The sequence below is a fragment of the Lycorma delicatula genome, chromosome 4 (genome assembly GCF_047948215.1).
Source record: "Lycorma delicatula isolate Av1 chromosome 4, ASM4794821v1, whole genome shotgun sequence".
In the NCBI taxonomy this organism is placed as follows: domain Eukaryota; kingdom Metazoa; phylum Arthropoda; class Insecta; order Hemiptera; family Fulgoridae; genus Lycorma; species Lycorma delicatula.
The window spans coordinates 111,567,050-111,591,063 of NC_134458.1; the positions used below are offsets into that span (position 1 = coordinate 111,567,050).

Consider the following 24,014-nt stretch of genomic DNA (forward strand, 5'->3'; position numbering starts at 1 on the left):
AACATATTAAAATAATCTTTTAATTAAAAAAAAAAAAATGTTTTTGTTCCAATTTCAATCAATTTTATTTTTTGATTATTTAGCCCTTCTTTTCCCTGAATAACATTCGTTACTGATAGATAAAAAAGGTAGGCGGTAAAAAAGAAGAAACCGTAGACTGAAATGGGTGTATTTCTTCGTAGGATGATGAAGTAAAAAAAGGAGACAAAGGGCAGAGGAGAAATGACTAGGATATTTTACATGTGGTGGTGCGTAGGTGAGTGAACAGTGCGTGCATCAATGCGTGCGTATATTTTGTTACAACTATTCTTATATTTTAATACACACAATCACTGTCTCCCTCAGTCTCTCATGTTTTATATTACTGTCTCACCTTTAACTTATTCTCTTTCTCTCTCATCGTGTGTGTGTGAATGCGAGTGCGTGTGTGTTTTTGAATGTGTTGTTATGGAAGGGAAAAGTTCTTCCAGTAAAAGAGGGGGAATTAAGAGTGGTTCGTAGTTCTGTCTATAGGAGACGACGGTAAACGCTTATAGTTTACAGTTGTTCGTCAATTCAATTCAGGATAAAGCGGAACGTACTCTAACCTTAATATTTTTACTCTTAATATTAAATAAATAAAAATAGTTTACTTTATTTTTTTCTCAATCGACTATCAAAACGAATTACAATGTAAGTACTACAAATTTATATTTCGTAAAAAGAAATATTTAATTTATTGTAATATTATTTTTTTTATTTATCAGTTAATTGAAAAATAAATTGATTTTCTCTTATAATTAAACAAATAATGTATTAATTATTATTAATTAATGTATTAAATTATTTGTTAAAAATATGGTTTAATAAACGATCTTATGACTGAAGGAAAAGCGGATTCGCTCAATTTTACTTGTATGTTTGTTTACTTTTTCATTTCGTCGGCTTGAAAATGGAATTGAATGATTTGGTCTGTTATAATTAAAATTTATCAAAATTAATAAATAATAAAATAATTTTTTTTGTAATATTTAATTTAAACAATTTTTTTTATTTTTGTATAACTTTAAAATGTTTTCATTTATAAAGGAGTGTGTCCCACAAAATTGCATTTAACTTGTTTTCTTTTTGTTAAGTCTTACATTTTTTTTTGGACTGATGAATTAATTCACCAGAGAAGCTTACGAATAAGTTTGTGCGTGGGAATATGAGAATGGAAATTTGTAGGTCACGAAAAATGCCATGGCCTGACTGGTATTCGAACCTCCGATTGAAATGCCATGTTGCTACCGCTTCGCCACGGATATCGGCATTTACGGTATTAAATAGAATATATTTCCGTATTCCAGGAAGCGTTACTTTGTGCTTATTAGTTCTCACTTGCTATTTACGTTGTTTTCCATATTTAATTTTTTTAATTTTAAATAATTTTTTTTTTATTTTTAGGTTTCATACTTTAATTTTTCTTAAAAAGAAGTCGTCAATAAGTATACTAAAAAAAATATTTAATTAATTAAATGAAATAAATAAATAAAACTGATTTTCCAACATAAGCTATAGTAAATTTTCTTTAATTCTTTAAATTTCAGCTTTTTGAAGGTACCATATTAAACCAAAATTTAAATAAGAATTGAAAAAAAAATGTTTTTAACCTTTTATCCGTTGAATTTGATGTCGGTTTTCTTAAAATATCTAAATTTAGTGAATGGGAATAATTTATGATATGGTTTATACAATATTATTTTGATATATGAATATAAATAACACTTGTTTAAAAACCTTCTACTAATACCTTAAAAAAGCCAGCTAAGGATTGCAAAATTTTCCTGGTACACATTTCCGGGCCTTCATCTGCATGAAGTTTTTTGTTTACTTTGATGCCCTAAATCAGTTAAGCAAGACATAATATTATTAAATTATTGTAAAAATTTGCGATGTTTGTGTATATATATTGAGCCAAATTTCAGCTTTTTTGGTCAACAGATTTTCAAGATGTCTGTGAAAACTGAAAATTAAAAATAATATTGAGTATCCTCCCATCCAAAATTCCGACAGACTTATAATTTTGGAACTGTAAATAACTTAATAAGTACTTTCTATTTCTTCATTTTCCATTGCTTCATTTTCTACGACCACTATACAAAAAGTCAAAATGGCAAAAACTACCCTTCCCGTCTTTTTAATTTTTCCCAAAATTTAATGTCACTAATGTCCCATTTATAGACATTTTTTGAGCCATTTTCGAAGTATTTATGTCAAACCGGTCTGGAGATATTGTTCAAAATTGAGACCAACACATTACATATACATAAAACTTCCCGAATTTTCTTCTTTTTTTTTAAGTTTTTTGGATTCAGGAATAGTGAAACGTTAATGTTTACAAAAATCGCGATATCAAAATTTTAGACCGATCTATAAACTTTTCCTTTACAGCTATAGCAGCAATATAGGTGTATAGCTGGGATATTAAAAAAAATATTACGAAAATATCAATCGACATAAAAAATGTGCTTTCCGTATAATGGCAATATACTACGAGTGAACAGACTAATAAATTACAAATTGTAGGTAAATTATACGCCTAGGATTAGAACGCAACTTTAAACAATGATAAACATATATATAAAAATACTCGTCAGTAAACTGAGATAAGTTGAAGTTCGTCAAACAAATCTTTAATGAAGTATAATTAAACGATAAACTACATGTTCTAGTAACACAAAGATAAAAGGCTCAAAGTATTTGAACAACATGAAAAATATTTAAAAACTAAACAAAAGTAAATGGATAAAACCTTTTTTTAACATAATCCGAATCTAAGTGAACATTTCAACAATTATTTTTTTTTTCTCTAGTCTCTTTTATTTTACCAATATTTTTCCCCACAAAAACAATAAAAAGGTAATTTTAAAAATTTTCTTTATAATTTAAAATTGTTGGATATATAAAACTTAGTTTTGTTCGGTCTTAAATAAAATAATATTTCGTTAAATATTTATTTTAAATTCAGGTAATAAATTAATTTGGTATTAATAATCACGATTTTTTTTTTTAATATTACTTTAATTTCACCTTTGTTTTGTAATGGGGAAGGCGGAAAATCAAATTATCAAACAAAAATTTAATCCATAATTAATTATCCGCCTTTCCCATAAGAAAACAAAAATAGAATGTTTGTTTTAGTTTTGTTAAATGCTACTGAACCATTGCAAGTGATAGCTAAACAGGCAAGGAAAAAATATTTTTTTTCAGATAAACTAGTTTTTCTCTTCAATAACTGTCGTATCTTTTCGAGGGTAGAAAATGAATGAATACAACCGTTAATAGTAAGTAGAGGTAGAGCAACGTTGCCAATCCAACAATACAAAGGAAACAAACGTTGCCATGTTCTTTACTATTTTATAAACTATTATTGCTAAATGATTATTATTTTTGTTAAAATATACTATAATAAAAAACTATAACAAAAATTATGAACTTAAAAACAAGTTTAAAAAATAAAATTTTTATTCAAATTAAAAAATGCAGATTACTTTTTGTTTAATTTTTAATCCATCTCTAAAATGTAGGCTTATAACTTCAATAAATACTTTTTTTTTTTAAAAAACATTCAATTTTTTTTTAGTTTAATGTCTTTATTATAGTTCTTATTTTATTTTATTCTGAGGAAGGAAATTTCAGTTTAGTCATTCTTAAAAAGATATTGTGGACTCTTCTGGTGGCTGTAATGTTATTTAAACTGTATTTAAAATCCGAATCACCATCAATTATGAACAAATTGAGAATGAGGTAAGTGATCCCAGATAAATGATGTTAACTTAAATATATACGTAAAAAATTATTCCTCTTGCGTATTTTTTTTTATATTATGAAAACAGAAGAAATTAATAATTTAAACTAGTAATAATATTTAAATTATTCTAAAGAGTGTATGGGAAAGAAATTCCAGAATTTTAGTAGTGTGTTCGTAACATCAGTGAAAGAAAAGGCTTGCACAATTCTACCCAAGAAGACCGCCTTTCCTTCTTTTATTTTTGCCCAGGAGTTTAAATAAACGTTTTAATAAAGTGAGTTTTGACGCCTTCACTATTTCGCAGTAAGAAACGCCCTGATTTTCAGAGTATAACGCACTGCATACATCCGATTAACCAGTAGGCAAGCATCAAATTTCAGTTCGTTCATCTCTGTGACTCGCTGCATAATCGGGCATGAAAAATACACCACTACATAGTTAACATAGCCCTTAGATAAAAAATATATACCCACTCATCTTAATCCTGAAAGTAGGTAACGCTACCTGAATACGCCGAATAATATTGCTAACAATAGATACCGAAAATAAAGAAACGTCAACGTTCTAACTTGCAGCATCATAATGAACCACGCTTCTAACTTGGTCCGCTCAAATTTTTTCGACCTTAAATTCAGCGTAATTAAAAAACGACTCAACTAATCTTTATAAAATTTTCACATGCACTACTTCAAATACACTACTACAGTATAGGAGTAAATAAATTTCAATGAAATTGATAGAGTAGTTTTGGAAATTGTCGAGCTACAAAATATACATATGCATATATATATATATATATATATATATATGTATGTGTGTGTGTGTAACGAGACTACAATTTAAGTGAACGGTATTTTCGTACTCCTCGTACCTCAAAACGTAAAGAAAATTAATTTCCCCTCCCCCAATCGCACATGCGACGGAATGCAATACCGTACTTATCTTAAAAAAGTCTAAAAAGGTTATACAAACCTAGCTTTTTAACCATATTCCCGCCGTTTCGTAGTTTTTAATAAAATATTTTTTACCTCCAAAATGAATTAAAGTATTTTATTGAAATTTTAAAATCTTTTTGACTAATATTCTCTACGAAATAAAAATGGAAATTTTATGTTTCTAAATTTAAAAATAGTGACCGTCATAACTTTTCATTCCGCAATCGCTGTAATAATTACTAATGTAATTAATTAATTTTTGTATATCTAAAATTGTAAGCGTTTCGTTATTTATAAAATGATTGTTAAATTTTTCAAAACGGACTTCCAACAGCCGAATTATAGTGAAAAATATTTTGGTTGTGTAAAAGATTTTTCTTATTCTCCCGATAGTCGGCTTTAGATGACATAACTCTATAAAAATAAAAATACAATCTGTAAACTGTATGAGCTTTTGATAGATGACATATTATTGAGTATTTTTAGAGGTTATGATTATACTAGCTTATTTATTTAAAAGTTAAATTTAAAACAATTGCAAATCAGCTGATTTGGGAAGACGCGTTCACCATTAGACCAACCCTGTTGGTTTTTCGCTTGATGTTGCAAATGGATAGAACCGTCATAAACGTTTGCATTTATATATTAAATATATATAGGCCTTGTATAACATTTTTTGGCTCGAAAAGATCAATTTCATTGAAATGTAGATATGGTGTACTGGTATCTCTGAAGTTATGCTTGCGAAAACTTAATTAACATTTATTGAGTCGTTCTTGAGTTAGGCTCAATTTAAGTCAAACAAATTTTAGCGGGGAAAGTTAGAAGCGTGGTTCGTTATAATGTTGCAAGTTAGAACGTTGAATTTTTTTCCTGCAGTAACTATTGTTAGCAATATTGTTCGGCGTATTCAGATACTGTTTCTGGAAAGAGGCGGTAAAGAGGTATTTTAAGGGTCATGATACCTGGATAATATGTTTGAGCGAAGCAAAAGAAAATAACGAAAAGCGCAAAACCTTTCTTCAAAACTCTTCTTGCGCAGAACTGCGCAAGAATTTTTTTAAATATTTATACTTTTATACTTATTCAAAATTGAAGTAATTTAATATAATTTTAAATATTTTTTGACGTATCTTTTACTAATAAACTTGGATTTTATTTTTACGCTACCATTTCTGTACAGTTAAATAATAATTGTTTAATTTTTTATTACTATTTTGCATGAATTTAGATAAGGGAAAACCTACACTAACTTCATTCATTTTTATCATAAAGCATTTCCGATAGACAAAAATCATCCTCCAAGTTGTTTTTAATCATTTTTTACTCGATAATTAGCAAATAAAGTTATAAATTATTTATGATTAAACCTTTCAAAATTGCAAAAAAAAGGTTCTTAAAAGTCAACTTAAAATTGACTATGTATAATCAATCTTATTCCAATGTGTGTGTGTGTGTTTCTAATGTTTCTTAAATGCCACTTATTTTTATCTACAAAAAATAAATGAAATATACTACAATATTTAAACTGGTCGTCACCTCGTACTGTTTTATTTAAAATTTCTCATTTATTATTTTATTTTATCATAAACTATTAATCTAAAAAACTATTCTTTAATTTTATTTATATATATATATATATATATATATATATATATATATATATATATATATATATATATTATTTAAATTTAAAATATTCTATTCGACTAAAAATTAAAGAATAATATATTTTGATTAATATTTTATGATTAAATAAAATAATTAATGAGTATTTTTTGAAATAAGACAGCACGAGGTGACGATCAGTTTAAATATTGTAGTATATTTAATTTATTTTTTGTAGATAAAAATAAGTAGCATCTAAGAAACATTTAAGTTATACAGGAAATGATTCATAAAACACTTAAATAAAAGACTTATAATTTTTATTGTAAATAGATAGCGATAAAGAATTCAATTTATAAAGATTGCTAATTTATTTAAGAAGTCCTTATTAAAAATATTATTTACCAGTTCATCGTGCTTAGCAGTTCACAGTAATAAAACTATTGTATCATAAATACGATAATAATTTATAAATCTTATTCAAGCAAATACACACAAGATTTCTGCAAATCTGATTTTTTTTTATCAATATGACGGTAAGCTCAGAAAAATGTAATGATATTAAAACCTAAACAGACTTGCAAAAAAGGTTCAGATAAGTTTTTTTTTAATCTATAAACTTTTATTAAGAGTAATTTTAAATTATTAGTTCAAGATTAATTTAAAAAAAAAAGAAGTGAAAAGTGGTCTAGATTTATAGTTAAATAGGTAACAACATAAAATATAAAAACTATACTCGCGCGCGCACACACAACACACACACTCACACACACACACACACACACACATATATATATATCTGTACCTACAAAGCAACTTGTCCTGACTGACTGAATGACTGATTCATCCAATGCCCAGTAAAAACTAATGAAGATAAATTGATGAAAATTTGTATACTCGTACATGTTCTTCTTGCGGTGTAAGTGCACACTAAGAAAGGATTTTTTGAAACTCAAAGTTTAATGGGTTAAAATGGATTTTGAAATTTTTTTATTTTAAAGGATTAAAAATCGTAATTTGTTTTACATTTTTGCCGTTTTATGCTACCATTTTATTATTTTATTTGCATGTGTTAAATTATAAATTTTATAATATTTCAGATCAATTTATTTATTATTTTATTGTCAATTGGAAATTACATGCACAATTTTATTCAACATAATTATCCTTGACGCAGCTAGCAAAAGAAGCTTTGAGCGCTAGCCGCGATTACATACCATAACAATGTGATTATTATAAAGAACTAATTAAAAATATAAAATTTAACTAAATGAAAATACATGATTTTTTGTAATATGATACATAAAAAAAAAAAAAATTAATTGAAAAATGAAGTTAAATTGAATATACTTAAAAAAAATCCATAGAACCAGAAAGTAAAATTATTTAAATTTACGTTGAAATCAATCATCTAAAGAATGAGAAAAAAAAGATTTTAATGAAGAAATAAAAACTGATACATTATACGATAACATATGATAAAATAACAAGAAATATTCATAAGATAAGACAATTGATACTTTTATGAATTTATACATCCTTAACAATCACTTAAACACTCAGTTTTATACGTGTAGGATTTTTAAAAAATTACCAAACTTTGCGGTATTACGGCTCATAGAGTAGGTTTTTGAAAGATCTACAACTTTCCATAAAAGTTTTTGGATGAGAATTCAAATTTTCATTATAGACGCGAAAAACCACTGAAAATGTCTTTTTTATATTTAAACATCTATAAACAACAAAATAATAAAAATCTCGAGTGATAAGTACGTAGGTTTTCATTCTCTATTGTTACTTTACATGTTTACACCTAGTCGCGCTACCTGTAGGTATTTTTGCATTTTAAAATCTTATTTGCTTGGATTATACGTTTTTCTTGTAAATAAGCCAAAAAAAGAATAATGAACAAACGTTAACATCTAAATAATACATTTACGGATTTTATAAAATAATAAAAATATAATTTCATCATTATTTTCATTTATAAATTATAGATAAATAAATCGTGTAGATTTTTCACCGATTTGTCAGTTTTTAACGTAACTTATAATAACTATTAATGTTATATTATAAAGCAAAGAATCGTTTGACACGTTTACTACATCACGTTATCTAATTTTATAATTCTACATAAACACGTGAAAGATTTATTTACACTTGGAAACATGATTCCATTAATAACAAATTGCACATTAAGAGTTAAGGTAATAATTCTTGCTTTCATAGATTTTCTTTATTAATGATATTCTGTCTGTTTATTCATTCTCCAAGATGTAGTTAATTTTCCGTGGATGTGTATGAACTTTAAGATTTTACAGTAGATTAGTCATTTATAAAAATAAAAATCACCGGTTGTACAATACATATAATTTTTTAACTACAAATTACATCAATCATATAATCTATATATTCTGATTTATATTTCCAATTACGAAATAAAACAAGCGAAGATATTCACTGAATGGGTTATTTTATTAAAAAATATCAACCATCGCCGATAGTCATTCACAAAAACATCCATGTCATCACTTATTTCTTTTTTTCTACTAATTATTATTAAATAAGGTAAGGTTTTATTATTACAAATTTACGTTTATTTAGATATTTTTATTACATTTATATGAAAAATAACAGAATAATTGTTTGTATTTAAAAAAAAAGGTTTTAAAAACATTTTCTTAAAAAAATAAAATACATAAATTTTCTTGACATTAATGTTTTTAAACGTAATTTTCTTGAAAAAATAATTATGTTTTACTTTCTAAAAAGAATAGTTTATTTATTTATTTTTTAAGAAGAGCATGTTTTTAAAAACTTTTTATTTTCTACTTTTTAGTTTTAATTAAATGAAATTGTTTTCAAAATTTATATTAGTTATATACAGATGTTTGTAAAATGGTGGGCTTGCTATACTTTTTCGGATTCTACTCGTAGTATTAAACAAAAATATCCGTAGGAAAAATGGCAATTTCTCCTTCGTTTTCCTCCTGTCCGCAATTTTGTTATTTTTATATAATAATTTATATCACAAGTTCGGACAGACGAATCATATTAATATTTGGTAAGCGTCTTGATAATAAAGTTTTAAAATTAGCAAAAAATCAGGACTAAATACCTTCGCAAATTACAAAATGACGGCCGTGTTTATTTTCAATCCGTTATATATCCATAAGATTCTTATATTCCTATAAGATTCTATAGTGAATTAATTCATCAAAAAATAAAAATTAATAGACAGATAAGGTGACATTAAATGAATACAAGGATGTAACACGACTTGATAAATCGATATTGTATTTTTTTAATTTTTGGTTTATCCGTCAAACCCGGTAGTTGGTGCTGCGATCGGATTCTAGGAATTTTTTTTTATTTTGTTGCTTTTTCGCATATCAGTTACTTGCGTCGTAGCTTAGTGTTGTTCTTACATTAAAATTCGTATTTAGAGGATAGTTTGAATTAAATCCTATAGGTAGTGCTGTTCTGACAATTTGATTTATTTACATTCTGAATTTTATAAAGTTAAAGGTGAAATTTTATAAGGTTCCGTAATGTTTTGTAAGTTTCTTAATGTTCAGTATTAATTGTAATGATTTTGCAGCCACAACACTTTTCGTTAAAAAATTGTTTTCCACCGAATGCTGTGATTAGAGGGTGGTGTGAATTAAATCCAATAGGTAGTGCTGTTGTTTTGCCATTTGGATTTATTTATATTCTGACTTTTATAAAGTGAAAGGTTAAATTGCTAATGTTCAGTTTTTTAAGGTTTTATGAAACTTTCAATTGTTGTCATTTAATCTGTATGTATACTCAGATCTAGCAATAGCGAAGCATTGCCGAGTCTGCTAGAATTGCGCGCTTATTGAGAATATTATATTATATTATTATTTATTGAAATAACGTTTTAAAGTTTAATTTAAAAATGTACATTGTGCAAATTTGTAAGGTGCAGTATTGAAGTGTGAGTATTTTACATGATTTTTCATGAATTTTAATGATGTATACACGTGCATTCAATAACAATCAACTTAACCTACAAATTTAAATTGTCAGTTCTAATTTGATTCTATGCAACTTATGAAGTATTGAACGGCTTTTTGAAAATAAAAATTCAAGTTTTTAAAATAAATTATAACATTTATAAAATTAAAATATAAGTTACTTATAATATAGTTTAAAGTATATTTAAAAAATTGAATTTATAATGTTTTAGCTGATTAATTTTATAAAAATTTTTCTAAAATTATTTTTAATTTACAATTATCTAAAATTTTAACTACGTTGCTTTTTTACAGTGCTTTAATTTTTTTATTAATGGATTAATTAAGCTGTTACATAGTTATGAAACATCAAAATTATTAAATAAAAAAAATATATGTAGGAGGTACTTTTTTAGAGTGATGTTAAGTGAAAATTAGTAGTAATGTGGATGAAAATTGATTAATTACACTAATTATTAATTTTACGACGTTTCGATTTTTTAATTCAATTCCATCGAACATCTCAATATTTAGTGAAAATAAATATTAACCATACTACACATAATTAATCAATAAACCCATTACAATATTACAACAATCACAAACTGATAATATCATACTAATAATGAAATTTAGAACACATTCCTGCTAATTTTAACTTAATTAAGTTACTTATATTTATGTGTGTGCATTTATTAGAGAATAATGCCTCGTCAGGACAACGTCTGTCGGGTCCGCTAGTACATATTGAATGATTAAGAATATTCGATACTGTATTCAAATAATTAATTTAACCAGTGTAAACATTTAAAAATAAAATTAAACAGAAAATACAACTTTGATTAAAAACTCGATAGACGAGAGATGAGAGTTTATACACTCCATATAAATAAAAAAATAAACACCGCATTACATGGAATGTTGTGTTCAGTATTTCACTACACGCTTATTGCCTCTTTTGTTTATATTGTAGTTTTTTTTTTTTTTTTTTTTTTTTTAAGAGAAACGGAAATAGATAGTAGGCCTACAAGGTACAATTAATTATTGTAATATGTCAGTGACCTCATTTATTACTATTACTATTACTTATTACTAAAAAATATATATATGTCTTGTTTTCTTTAACAATAGAACAGAATTGTATTTTTAAAAAACCATACCTTTATTTAGAAACTACTCTAAATAAATACATTTGTATTATAAATATATTTATTGAATAGGAACTACTATTTAAGAAATCACTGAGAATTTTTCAATATAATATTTTATTTTTTTACTCAATTATGCCAAGAAGACTATATTAAGACTAATATTTTATGCGTGGTGTATTTTTGTATTTTTTCGTTTGCTTGTTATGCGCACTGGTTCTAAAAAACGGTGGAATAAACTTTTGTGAAAAAAAAAATGGTTATTGATTATTTTTATATTATACAAAGTGATTTATGAACAATTAAACATATTTTCTGGACATGTTCTATTGATGAAAATGAAGAAAAAAGTTCATATAAACGTAGCGTAAACGATTCGATAAGTCGCCCGGCGAAAGATTTTGCCCTGATATCTGCGCCTTTGGTAATTTAACCCAGAATGTATCTCTTGGGACCCAGATTAAAAGTTAAATTTAGTGGTTTTTTATGAACATGCCTGAAAAAAAAAAATAATTAGTCCTAGAACTTTCTTTCGTTTAATACCCAATTAAAATCTGCTACAGTTTGACATGTTTTGTTTTTAATAAACGTCAAAATTCTTACGTTTGTATTTAGTTTCTGTGGAATTTATTCACATATTTTACTCTGTATCAAATTCTCTATAAGGTGATTAAAATATTTATGGTGTTGATCACTCATTTAATTAAGTTATTTTTCGTCAAAATTAAAATAGTGTGTTTTTCGATCCCAATTTTTTGTCTTTTACCCCATATTTCACAAAAATTACTAAAAATACAGGACTGAGAACCTCTTTTTTCAATTTCTCAAGTCAGTTTTCATATAAACAACTAAATTTACGTCTTACTTTGGGTTAAAAAAAAAATGAATTTGGCTTAACTTTAACGAAAGCACAGAAAGCAAGGCGAAATCGGCCGGCTGACTTATCGAGCGTATACGAACCTACGTTTATATGAATTTTTCTCCTTATTTTTACCAATAGAACACGTCCTGAAAATGCGTTACATTCTTCGTGAATCACTTTGTATAATATAAAGATGAATAAAATATGTAGATGTATAATATAAAGATGAATAAGGAAAGAAAATACAGTTTAAAGACAAAAATATTGAACCTTTTGAAGGGAGAATCATTCTATTTTCAAGTACGGTGGTTGAGATTCTATTCCACTTTTTCCATCAAATAAAAAATAATTACCTGATGATAAGTTAAAAGAAGTTTTTCTAACACTTTTCTGAAATCTTTTCAAAAGTTTCATCTGGTAGAGGTCATGCACATAAGATCTCTATTAAAAGGACTCTAATGGAAATGCGTACTTCTATGAAAATTATCGTAAAGACGTTTCTTTCATTCAGTCGGATAAACTTATTATTTTTAATAAACCCAAAATATCTCTACTGTTAAAACTATTGTTATTAATAATGATAACAAAAATTAAAAATGCTAACAGTCTGTTAGATTATAATTTTGGATATTCTCCAAACTGTCCAGTCAGTTGTAGACACAACATTCGTTTGACAAATAATAAAATATAATTAAAACATTTAAAATTATGTGTTTATAAAGCTGAGTTCAATGATTAAAAAACAGGAAGGAAATGAGGTCATTTAAATAAGAAAGTTATAAGCTGTTCTAAATATAATGGAATCGTCACCACAATATGTTTGTGTTACAAATATGGACGGTTAATAGAAAATAGATTGTAATGCAGACAATATTTTTAATCTTATACAGTATGTACTCATATTGACAAAAATCGAAATTAATAAAATGAAAAGAAATTAATCGGTAACATGGAAAAGGGATTGGGTTTATATTTCCCGGAATTGGTTTTTGTCTGTCAAAATGAACTAACGGTTTTTGAAGATGAGACCTTAAATTTATTTCATAGAATGTTTATTTAGTATATCATAAGTTTCATATTGTAATAAAATTTTTAAATTTCAGAGTTCTTAAATTTTATATATTACGAATGATTTTTAAGATAAATTACCTTTTTTGTGATTTAAATAACCCTCTTCAATCTTTTCGATAACGAAGAGGTATAGAGGCTTAATTTTTGCAAAAGTTTTGTTGATTTATTCCGATAAATGGAAATACCTTTTCTTTAGGTGTTTTATATTTTTATTATATTTTTTAAATGATCTGATTACTATATTATGCGCCTAATAATTAATAGGGATCTCAATTTACAAACATATAATTGTACACGCAACTTTGATTTACGTATAGTTATACCGAGTGATTCACGAATAATGTAACATAATTTCAATACATGTCCTACTGGTGAAAATAAAGAAGAAACTTCGTATAAACATAAGTTCGGAAATGCCTTGGCGGGCGAAAAATTTCACTTTGATTTCTGCACCTTCGGTAAAATTAAGCAGGATTTGTTTTGTAATTCTTAGGATCTGAATTAAGGAGTAAATTTAATGGTTTATATGAAATATGACCTAAAAAAAATTTTTGTTAGTTTTTGTGAAACGTGGAGTAAAATACAAAAAAAAGATTGGGATTAAAAATACAAAATACACTATTTCATGTTTGGCGTAAAATTCAAACGGAGTATTTGTTAGTAGACTGAAGGCGAACTTTTGCATGTATCATGTACACTCTCGATCTAACAGATAGCAGTAATTCGGAAATGAATATGAATATTATCATTTATATGAAAATTCTCTGTTGTCTGTTTGTTATCGCATCACGTGAGAATCAACGGACCGATTACTTTAAAATTTGCAGGATAAATCGTGTTATCCCAGGAAAGATTTAAACCATTGACCGAGGCCCTAGCTCCGCTGAAGGTTAAGATATTAAAAATATTCGTTATTTCTTCGCCCCCAAGGAGGGTGAAGTTGTGAATTAAACATATTCATTAAGGAAATAATAGATAAAAATAAAATAAATAAATTAAATAATTTTGTACTTTAGTTACCGTATTTACTATTATTGGATCTTTTGTAATTTAGTTTCCTTTTAAGATTTCTATAAAGCCTTAATACTATAATTATTATTTAACTGTATTATTCTCACAACCTTGAGGATAATGTACAGTGCGGGTGTCCAGGGTGCCGGTCCTCCTGGAAAATTGGGAATGGTGAGCGATGCGACCGTACGAGCTCATGGGGTAGGCCCCGAGGAGCCTTGAGTTGGCTTCGGGGTTCACCTGGGTTAACCTCAGCCCTGAGAATCCAGGTTCTGGTTAGACAGGCCGGCTAGTATAATATATAAAGTTAATTATATTTGCTCGGCTGTTTTTCGTATATTATTATTTTTACGTAAAACAGATAACATGTTAAAAGAAACAAATAATCATGGCTGGTGTTAGATCCGTTTCCTCTGATTTAAGTTTTTATTAATTAACATATTTATTTTTTGAATGCATGTAAGATATATATTTTTATAGCATATGCATTTTTTTATTAAATCTAAATAAAGAAAAGTTTCTATTTTGTTGTTTGTTTATTAGGTGAAAACAAGAGATAGAGATTAAAAAACACGACTGCCAAAAAAACAAACATTGCTCTTTAATATAGGATAATTAAAGAGCGTGTAGGTGACAGTTTTGTATAAATAATATCAGTACATCGTATAATTTTGTTTTCCAATTTTCTAAATTTTCTTTAAACATATATATATATATATATATATATATATATATGTTTAAAGAGCAACACACACACACACACACACATATATATATATATATATGTGTGTGTGTGTTTTTATATAGTCTATGACACTCCCGATAACCTAAGAATTCCAACGCGGGGTCATACATCTAAATCGGTTCAGTCGTTGAGCTTCTACGGTGAAACATACGTACACTAAATACATTACACTCCTTTTTGGGCAGTCGTGTAAAAGGTTTGTAAGTAGTATTGTTAAGTTATAATATATTCTTAATCCTTAAAAACAACCAGCCACTATAAATCCAAAAATTGCTATGTTTCCTCAATGAAAACGACAGCTACTTTGAACATTTTAAAAGCAGAATTCACAATTAGTTCGTACAATTTTGAATAAACTATTTATACAATTATGAGGGTAAATTTTATACAAACAAATTTTTAACAAATTCCAGACAATAGTTACAAAATTTTAAAATTATTTTTCCACAATAATATATACCGAATTTTGCAATTATTTCTTATTTTAGAAATATTGATCGATGACATTTTTTATTAACTTCTTACCAGAAAAATCCATTCGTCAAAATAGGTCAAGAAAACTAACTAAACTAGTAAATAAAAACACTTACACACATATATCTACGTGAGGACAATCTGAAGAATATCCAAAAAACATAAAATTAAAAAAATTATCGTTTTAAATATGTTATGTTATAAATAATTAAAAATATACTGAAATTTATCAAATTTTTTTTTTGTTGTTTTTTTTATCATTATTATTTATTATATCTAAGTGATGTAATTTCATAATTTTTTTTTATAAATCTGTAATTAGTTAGCATAAAAATTGACCAAATAGACTTAAAAATAAGAATTGAAGATATGGGTCTATTTATCATAATCTGAATTTATGATATTGTAAAATTTTCTCTGTCTCAGACTAAAACTAGTTTTAGTCTCTGCAAACTAATTTTCAGAATTTATTTATAAACAGATTGAAATTCATAAAACTGTAACAATTAAATAGATTATCTTGGAGAAATTGGAATTATCTTTCTATTGAAATTTTTTTAACACTTAAAAGTAATGTTTACGGATTGCATAAATGTTAGTGCTTGCCTTTCTGTACGAGAGGTAAACAGTTCGAGAAATGGTCGAACCATTTATATACGAGAGGCTCATAGAAACTCTCTCCTGACAACAAATATTATTGCAGGGCTTTAATTAACAACATACGGTAGCCTGACGATCAACATATAAAATAAGATGCAAACACTCTTAATACAAGAACAAGAAATGCAACTACCTACTAGTCTCGGTTCGGCAAAGCTTCCATAGGATATCCGGAGATTTTCAGAGTATCATATGAATTAATTAATGAACTTGTACAATTGTTTTTAAAAAGATTTAAGAAAATCTTTTTTAATTAAGAAAAATGTTATATATCATATGAATTGACAGGAAATCAAAGCCTTTTCTAAAATATATTAAAAAGTTTCTTGCTGTGAACTTTTTAAAGATTTCATTTATCTTATTTATTTTGAATATTAATAATTAAAACACTTTAACAGATCTTGTCTAGTACGATTTTTTTTTTCGCGGGAAATGTTTACCACCCTTATCAGGAAGTATTTACAACACAACAATTAGGATTTCTTGTAGAAAATTCAACTGTGATTTTAGAAAAAGATAAACTTGAACTGTTTAAAAAGATACTTTTTAAAAATATAGTTTAAAATGGCAGTACATAAAAATAAGCTTTTTTTAAACTCCAACTGTCATTTTAATCGATAAGCTATTCAACACGACATTTTACAGTTAAATCCTACACGAACCTTATATGTTTGTTGAAGGTTAAACTTACTGTATAATGTATATATTTATATACCTACGTAATAAACTGTCCTACAAACCTAAATACCGTAAAATATTTCAATATCAGAATGTAAATTTAGTGTATTTTTTAACGTTTTTATAAAAAAAAAATTTTATTTTTATTCAATGAAGGGATTTTTCGCTTAGTAGTCTATTCGCCACGATTTCTTCTACATAATCATTGCAAAAATTTGCCTTCTTTGAGGTCTAACCGACACAGCGCCAACTAAAACAAATTTTGTAATGAAAAATTAAATCTCAGTTTAATTTTCATTATTTCCTTTTTATTTACATTAAGATTTTTTTCTCAATTAAACTTGCAGCAAAAGAAGGAAACAATCTTCCATAAGGTTACGTCACTTTTTGAATTCTCTATTACTTTTTTTATTATACGAATTAATTAATAAAACTTTTAATCAACAAAAACTTTTGTCATTGTGGCTTTTAATCTGTTAAATTCTTTACAGAAAAACAAGAATTTATTTATTTATTTAAATTCTCTTGAATAACTACAATATTATACCATACGATAACAAAGTATAAAAATACAATAAGTTATTAAAATAAGAAAGCAATGACTGTTTTTCACTTTGTAAGGGGCAGAGTCCTTTAAAAATATTACAAATATGTAGCCAACCGCCGTATTAAAATTTATTGATATAACTTTTGTTATTTTATGAAATTCCTGTAATGTTCTATTCTAGCAAAGAAAATATCAAATAAAATAAAATTGAATCTTAAAAAAAAAATAAAGAAAACGTACGAGTCATATTTAAGAGACAAATGACAGCAGCGAAAAAACTATTTAATAAAATAAACTAAAACTGTGTCGTTCATCCTGACCTCCATCAGAGAAGACTTGTGACGATCTCGTTCGCCACACCACCCTCTTCGTTTTAGCCCTGATGGGCTTTACTGAAGGTCGTCTTTTAAACCCTCTAAACTTGATAACACAACACTGTTATCAGTCTGGGTTGTCAGGATGAGGAGCCACTGACGTCTGCCTTGGAAGACATTTCCATCAGTGTATTTACACCTACTATCGCCTTCGTATGGCCTTTTCCAACCAGGACTACGTACCATAACTTAAACCCTCAACTATCAAATTAACCGATTCGCGGACGCACGATCCCCGCGCTTTCCTCTACACCAAAAGTTTCACACAAAAACTCTTCCTATATTTAACCTCAATTAGACTATATATTCAGTTCATTATTAGTCTTTAAACACCAAAAATACTATCCTCACACCTACAAAACAAATATTGATCCCAACAACGACAATTTTTCCCCTAATTCAATTTACTCAAAGTCCTCTTGATTTATTTAAAAATAAGAAACAGATTCACAAATTTAATAATCCTATAATGAAAACATACCGTATCTCTTTCTGTTCTGGTATACTTTCAGGAGCGAGGTCAATGCACACACCCTCCCCCGCACCACAGTTCCATCGCAGAGTTCTCTACACATCCATTCTCATCGTAACAGCGAACCGTATCTCATCGTATCTCAGCCAACCGAGACTCGATGCCAAAACGTCTATCTTGGCGAAGTAAGCACCCGAAGTAAGCATGACATGGCGCTCGTCTTCAATACCCCTACACTCCGAACAAAAGGCTGGATTAATCAAACTAAATCTGGCCAACCTATCTCGAAAAGCGCCACGTGCAAAAAGAAACTGTATAATATACCGATTGGGGGAAATCCAACTAACTACCTGCATACTTCTCACATCAGAAAAAATGTCATGCGTGTAACGGTCATCGGACGATTCGGTCCACCTGACCTGCCGTAAATGGAAACATTGGTCGTCTATTTCTTTTACACGCCCAGAGGCAAGTTGTCTATCTTATTTGCATCATTACGTAATTGGCGCTCAGTCGCAAGGATATTATAGCTTTTCATATACCATTTTGTAGGACACGTATGGTTCTGAAGTTAAGCCCCCAATCGGTGTGTGTCGTTCAATTTGACGCTGCTATTGTAGAAAATATCAGCTGTTGAAAAATATGTTCGTTATTATAACCTCTTTTGTTCAATTCAAAATGTCGGCTTCACTTATGTTTTTCCTATGTGTACGTTGCAATCTGTTCAACTAGTGAATACTAAGCGATCGCTTAGTATTGATCAATATCCCTCCATAGCCCAATGAAATGAGGATAATATGTATTACATGTAAATGAGGCGTAGTTTGCACAGACTCAGGCTGACCATTCCTGAGACTTGTGGTTAATTGAACCCCAACCATCAAAGTACACCGGTATCTACTATGTAGTATTCAAATCCGTATAAAAGTAACTAACCTTTATTAGAATTCGAACCTCAGAACCGTAGATTTCGAAAATCAGCTGTTAAACAACTGATTTACAAGTTACTAAACCAACCCGGTGGGCTTCGCTTGAGAGTACCGTGGAAGAACTGCATGGGTGCTGTGATAAGATTTCTATTTTTTTCAGTTGTAAAACCGAATGAAATTCACTCGTAGATGGTAATACAATATGGTAGAAAGCTAATTTTTCGTGCAAATTAACAAAACAAGTAAAATAATTATTTAAATTTAATTAAGCAATAAATATATTCGATTTATTACTCAATTACTTTCAGAAGTACGTATTTTTATATTACGTAATTTTACTTACAATAAGTAAAATTATTATGATTGGATCGAATAGTTTAAATCGGACAGAACAAGTAAGCTATTACTAACTTTCATTGTAGCAAAATACCGGTGAACATTTCGACTGATGCTTTGCAAAATCGCATTAATGATCTTATTCGCAAGGACTGACGCATAAAAGTTTAGGATATTGCTGAAATTTGTAATACGAGTATTGGCACTGTCTATTTCACAAACCATAAGCTTAATTACCGCAAAAACTTGGTCAAGGTCGGTTCCGGGACGGTCATTTAAAAATCACTGAAACACTCGAATTTTTATTTGCCGGAATTTAATTAACGATCAGCGTAATGGTTGATAACATCAGAGTTCGCTCGCCGGGAAAAAAATTTATCGAGATTATTTAGTAGAACAACGTATATCAATAGTGAACATTATTGTGATATGGTATAAAATAAAGTGAAAACCCCATTGAGGAGAAAATGTCCTGGTTCTCTCTCAAAAGGCGTAATTCTGCATGATAAATCCTACCCCCATCCCTTTAAAAGTCACAAGAAGCATTTCAAAGTTTGGTTGGGAGGTATCCACAACCACGTAACACATCTTCCACTAACAGATTTTTTGTTCTTTTGTTTTCTCAAATAGTTTTTACGTGGTACCGAGTTCAGTAAAAATGATCTGTTCAAGAATAAAGGACAAGAATGATTCAGGCACTAAGTTAAACGATTGTGGAATTAAAAAGCTCACATAAAAATGAGACATGTGCCAGAATGTTGAAGAGTATTGTTGAAAAGTAGCGTTAGTTTCAACTTAACTGAATAAATAATCATTTTTTATAGCAATTTTTCTCTATAATAATTGAAACCCATTAGGTTAATTTCTTAAATATATTTCGGAGTTAAAAAATATAAAACTAAAGGAGTCTTAATTTCTCCCAGCAGATGGTAATTAAATACGAGTAATTAAGGTTTAGTGTTTTTACTTTTAACGATGACTACATAGGTACATAAAAGAACATTTTTTAAAAATAAGTAAATAAAAATAAAAACAATTATAAACCAAAAAATTATACGTATTAACTTACATAAACAAGGACTGAGAGAAAAAAGCTAACAATTTTTAAAAAAATCAAAATAAAATGTAAATTAAAAAAAAACAAATAATTACGCGCACCATATCCAAAACAGACAATTAGCAAACATATATAATGGAATAAATAAAACTGAATAGCTGCGACTGTGGGATCGGTCAAACGGGACGCAACTTCAAAAATACAACGAATACTTTTAAAATCCTTCCATTGCAACATCAAATCAACGTTATCAACTATTACTTTGATACAATCCATCAATATCGACAACAAACTTCGATAATTTAAAAAGTCAAAATAACACTACATCTTAACATAATTGGACGTTATGAAATACGTATTTAAAGATAAAAAAACATAAACAAATGATAAACTAAATATAAATATAATTCAAATCCAATACACTTTTCGACCATACACTTAATAAATGCCTGCCTAATAAAAATAAAAAACTGCTATTAGTAACGTTAACTTTGGGAGTGTATAAACTGAAGCACCCGTCAATGAGGATGGTCACACAGACAGAATTTGTTTTCAAGTAATAAAAGGTTTTATAATGAAATTTGATTCTGTGTGTGGGTAAAAATTTTAAATTTCAAGTGAATATTTTAAAATCATTCGTTTTTTTCAAGTTTAACAAAATACAAATAATTTTAATGAATATTATCGGTATAAAATTTTCATTTCTGTAATTTATCTATTTAAGAGTAGGCAAATATTTACACATGTTTTATATATATCATCAATTACATCTATCCTAAAGATGAATTATTTTTATTAATTATCTTATCCACAAAAAATTATAATAAATATAAAAATATTTCTTAAATAAGTAAACGAGGAAAAAAATTATGAAAAGATATGTTCATGAATTAATATTTATTTTCATTGTTAAAATTTGTCCTCCAGGCAAGGCTGGGTCCAATGGGCTTGTCAGTCGGGATCTGAAATTTCATATGAGTAGGGCAATTTCATAGTGATGGCATGGTTCCAAGTAACACTGTTTCTGCTATTGTCATAATTATAACTTCGTTTAAAGCTCCGACATTATTATTTGATTGCCAACAATCTGACGATATCTTATTTATTAAGATATACTTTGATTTTGTTTGCAATTAAAATGGAACCATATTATAATGGAAAGATTTTCAAACAAGGAAATAATAATTACATACGAAACAAGTTTCTCTCGTTCGGAAGATCAGTAGAGATTATTCACACAAACTATTTATTTAGTTATGTAAATGAAAATCATTAATTACTTTTACTTTTCTCTGTTAAATACTGGCAAGTAGGTAAATAAAGTTCCACTATTTAGTGTTATTTTTACTTGTTCACTATTTGTTTTACTTATAAGTATTAAAGAGATTAAACCGTGTAACATTTTCGCTGTGGGCCTATGGCCTACAGCGAAAATGTTACACGGTTTATGTTTCATTACACATGATTTTGTTAAATGGTTTTGCCAACTGTAACTAAATAAAGTTCATGAATTTAGTGTACTAACAACAACAGAATCTTTTACAACGAAAAGCTTCAAAATCCTGAACACTTTTAGCTCTTTCATGTGTTATGATTTTTTAACACAGCTCTAACCCCAATATTTTCCCTTTATCACCAGAACACAAATATCATTTTAGATAAATCGTTCTTATAAAGAAGTATCAATCGGTCGAACGAATGAATCATTCGTACGCTCATGCAGCTGCCCGGCGCACCACATGGTCCGCTCTGCGCCAGTAGCAGCTAAAATAAAAATTGAGCATATACATCAAACAAACAAACCCACGCCACATCCTTTTTTATGGGAAAAGACAAGCCCGTGTGCGCACATTCACATTCACACTCATATACGTGCAATGAATCACATGTTCAAAGCAGGAAGTACGTACAATGTAGCTTGTTTTATTTATTTATTTTTTTTTAAGTTTTCACGAAGAAAAATTATTTATTTACAAAATTAAAAAATTACGGTTATAACAAATAATTATTTACGTTACACTCCGGATGTTAATCATGAACTGCCCCATATTTATTTTATTGTTAATTGAATAACTACTATAAATTTAAAATAAAATACAATACGTTCATGGTCTAAAGAATGAGAGAAAAACTAATCTCATAATGGAGAAATAAAAATTAGTACATTATAACATATGATAGACAAAAAATATTCATATGATAATACAAGTAAATACTATTATGAATTATGGAAAAAGACAAGCCCGTGCGCGCACATTCACACTCATATACGTGCAATGAATCACATGTTCAAAGCAGGAAGTACGTACAATGTACGTACATCCTTAGCTTTCACTTAAACATTCGCTGTTTTAAATATGCATATTTTTTAATATTATTTAGTGTACTAATTTATTTTGTTGTATGGTATTCATTATAATAATATGTTAAATTTATTTTTATTAGTGTGGATTACTTTTGTATTTTGATTTGGTAATTTAAAATATATATTGTGTTTCACCCATTTATCTATTTATTTGATTAGATTACTTATAATTTGGACGTTAAAATGACAGGGCACTTTGTTAGACGATATGCTGCAGTAATACGGAAATTGAAGTTTGAAAACAGTCAATTTTTAAAAGAATATGGTATAAGTATTTGTTACTTCTGAACGAGTATTGTACGATGTATTTTTAAATTTAAAATCATTTATGTATTTATTTATGTGTAGTATTATTTTCTTGACATATATTTGCCTCAAAGTAGATACTTTAAATTCTTCAAATAAGCGTGTACCTTGGTCTACCAAGAACTGCTCTAATCAAACATTTCTGGAGAAGAAATATTTTATTAAGATGGGTATCATATGTTCCTTCTCAAATCTTGATTCCATATTAAAAAGGTGAATGAGCATATGCAAAATATATAATTCTTATTATTTTAAGATCTTTAATTTTGTAAAAAGTACGTATAAGGTATTTTAATCTTTATCTTAAATACTGTATATGGCAATTCAATTTCATATGATCGTCCAGTATTACTCGGAGATATTTTATTGACTTGACTTCGTCTATTGATTGACAACGACAGTTATTGCTTATTGATTCGCTATTATTTACTGAATATGTATGTAAGTTTGCCGGTACACGAGGGGGTTTGCCAGTTTCAGTAGACGAGAATGACCTATATTTTATCTTATTTAGATAGAGCGTAATAATATGGCTTTCAAACCAAGATTTTACCATAAGTAATCCACGGGTAGCACTCTTATATACTTCATCCCACATCTCGCGCGAAAAAACTAAAGCTGTGTCATCATCGAAAAATAATATAGCACCATTAGGAAGGTTCAGTTTCAAAAGATCGTTGACAT

At 27.8% G+C, this 24,014-nt stretch overlaps 1 protein-coding gene across 1 annotated transcript in view; it reads left to right on the top strand.

Annotated features, from left to right (window-relative positions):
• The first annotated feature begins 505 nt into the window (after positions 1–505).
• The window catches only part of LOC142323753 (uncharacterized), an 88,991-nt gene continuing 65,482 nt past the window's right edge, over positions 506–24,014 (top strand). The window contains exon 1 of the mRNA XM_075363931.1: positions 506–672. The gene's annotated coding sequence lies outside the window, so the exon portion shown is untranslated. The remainder of the gene's footprint in view (positions 673–24,014) is intronic.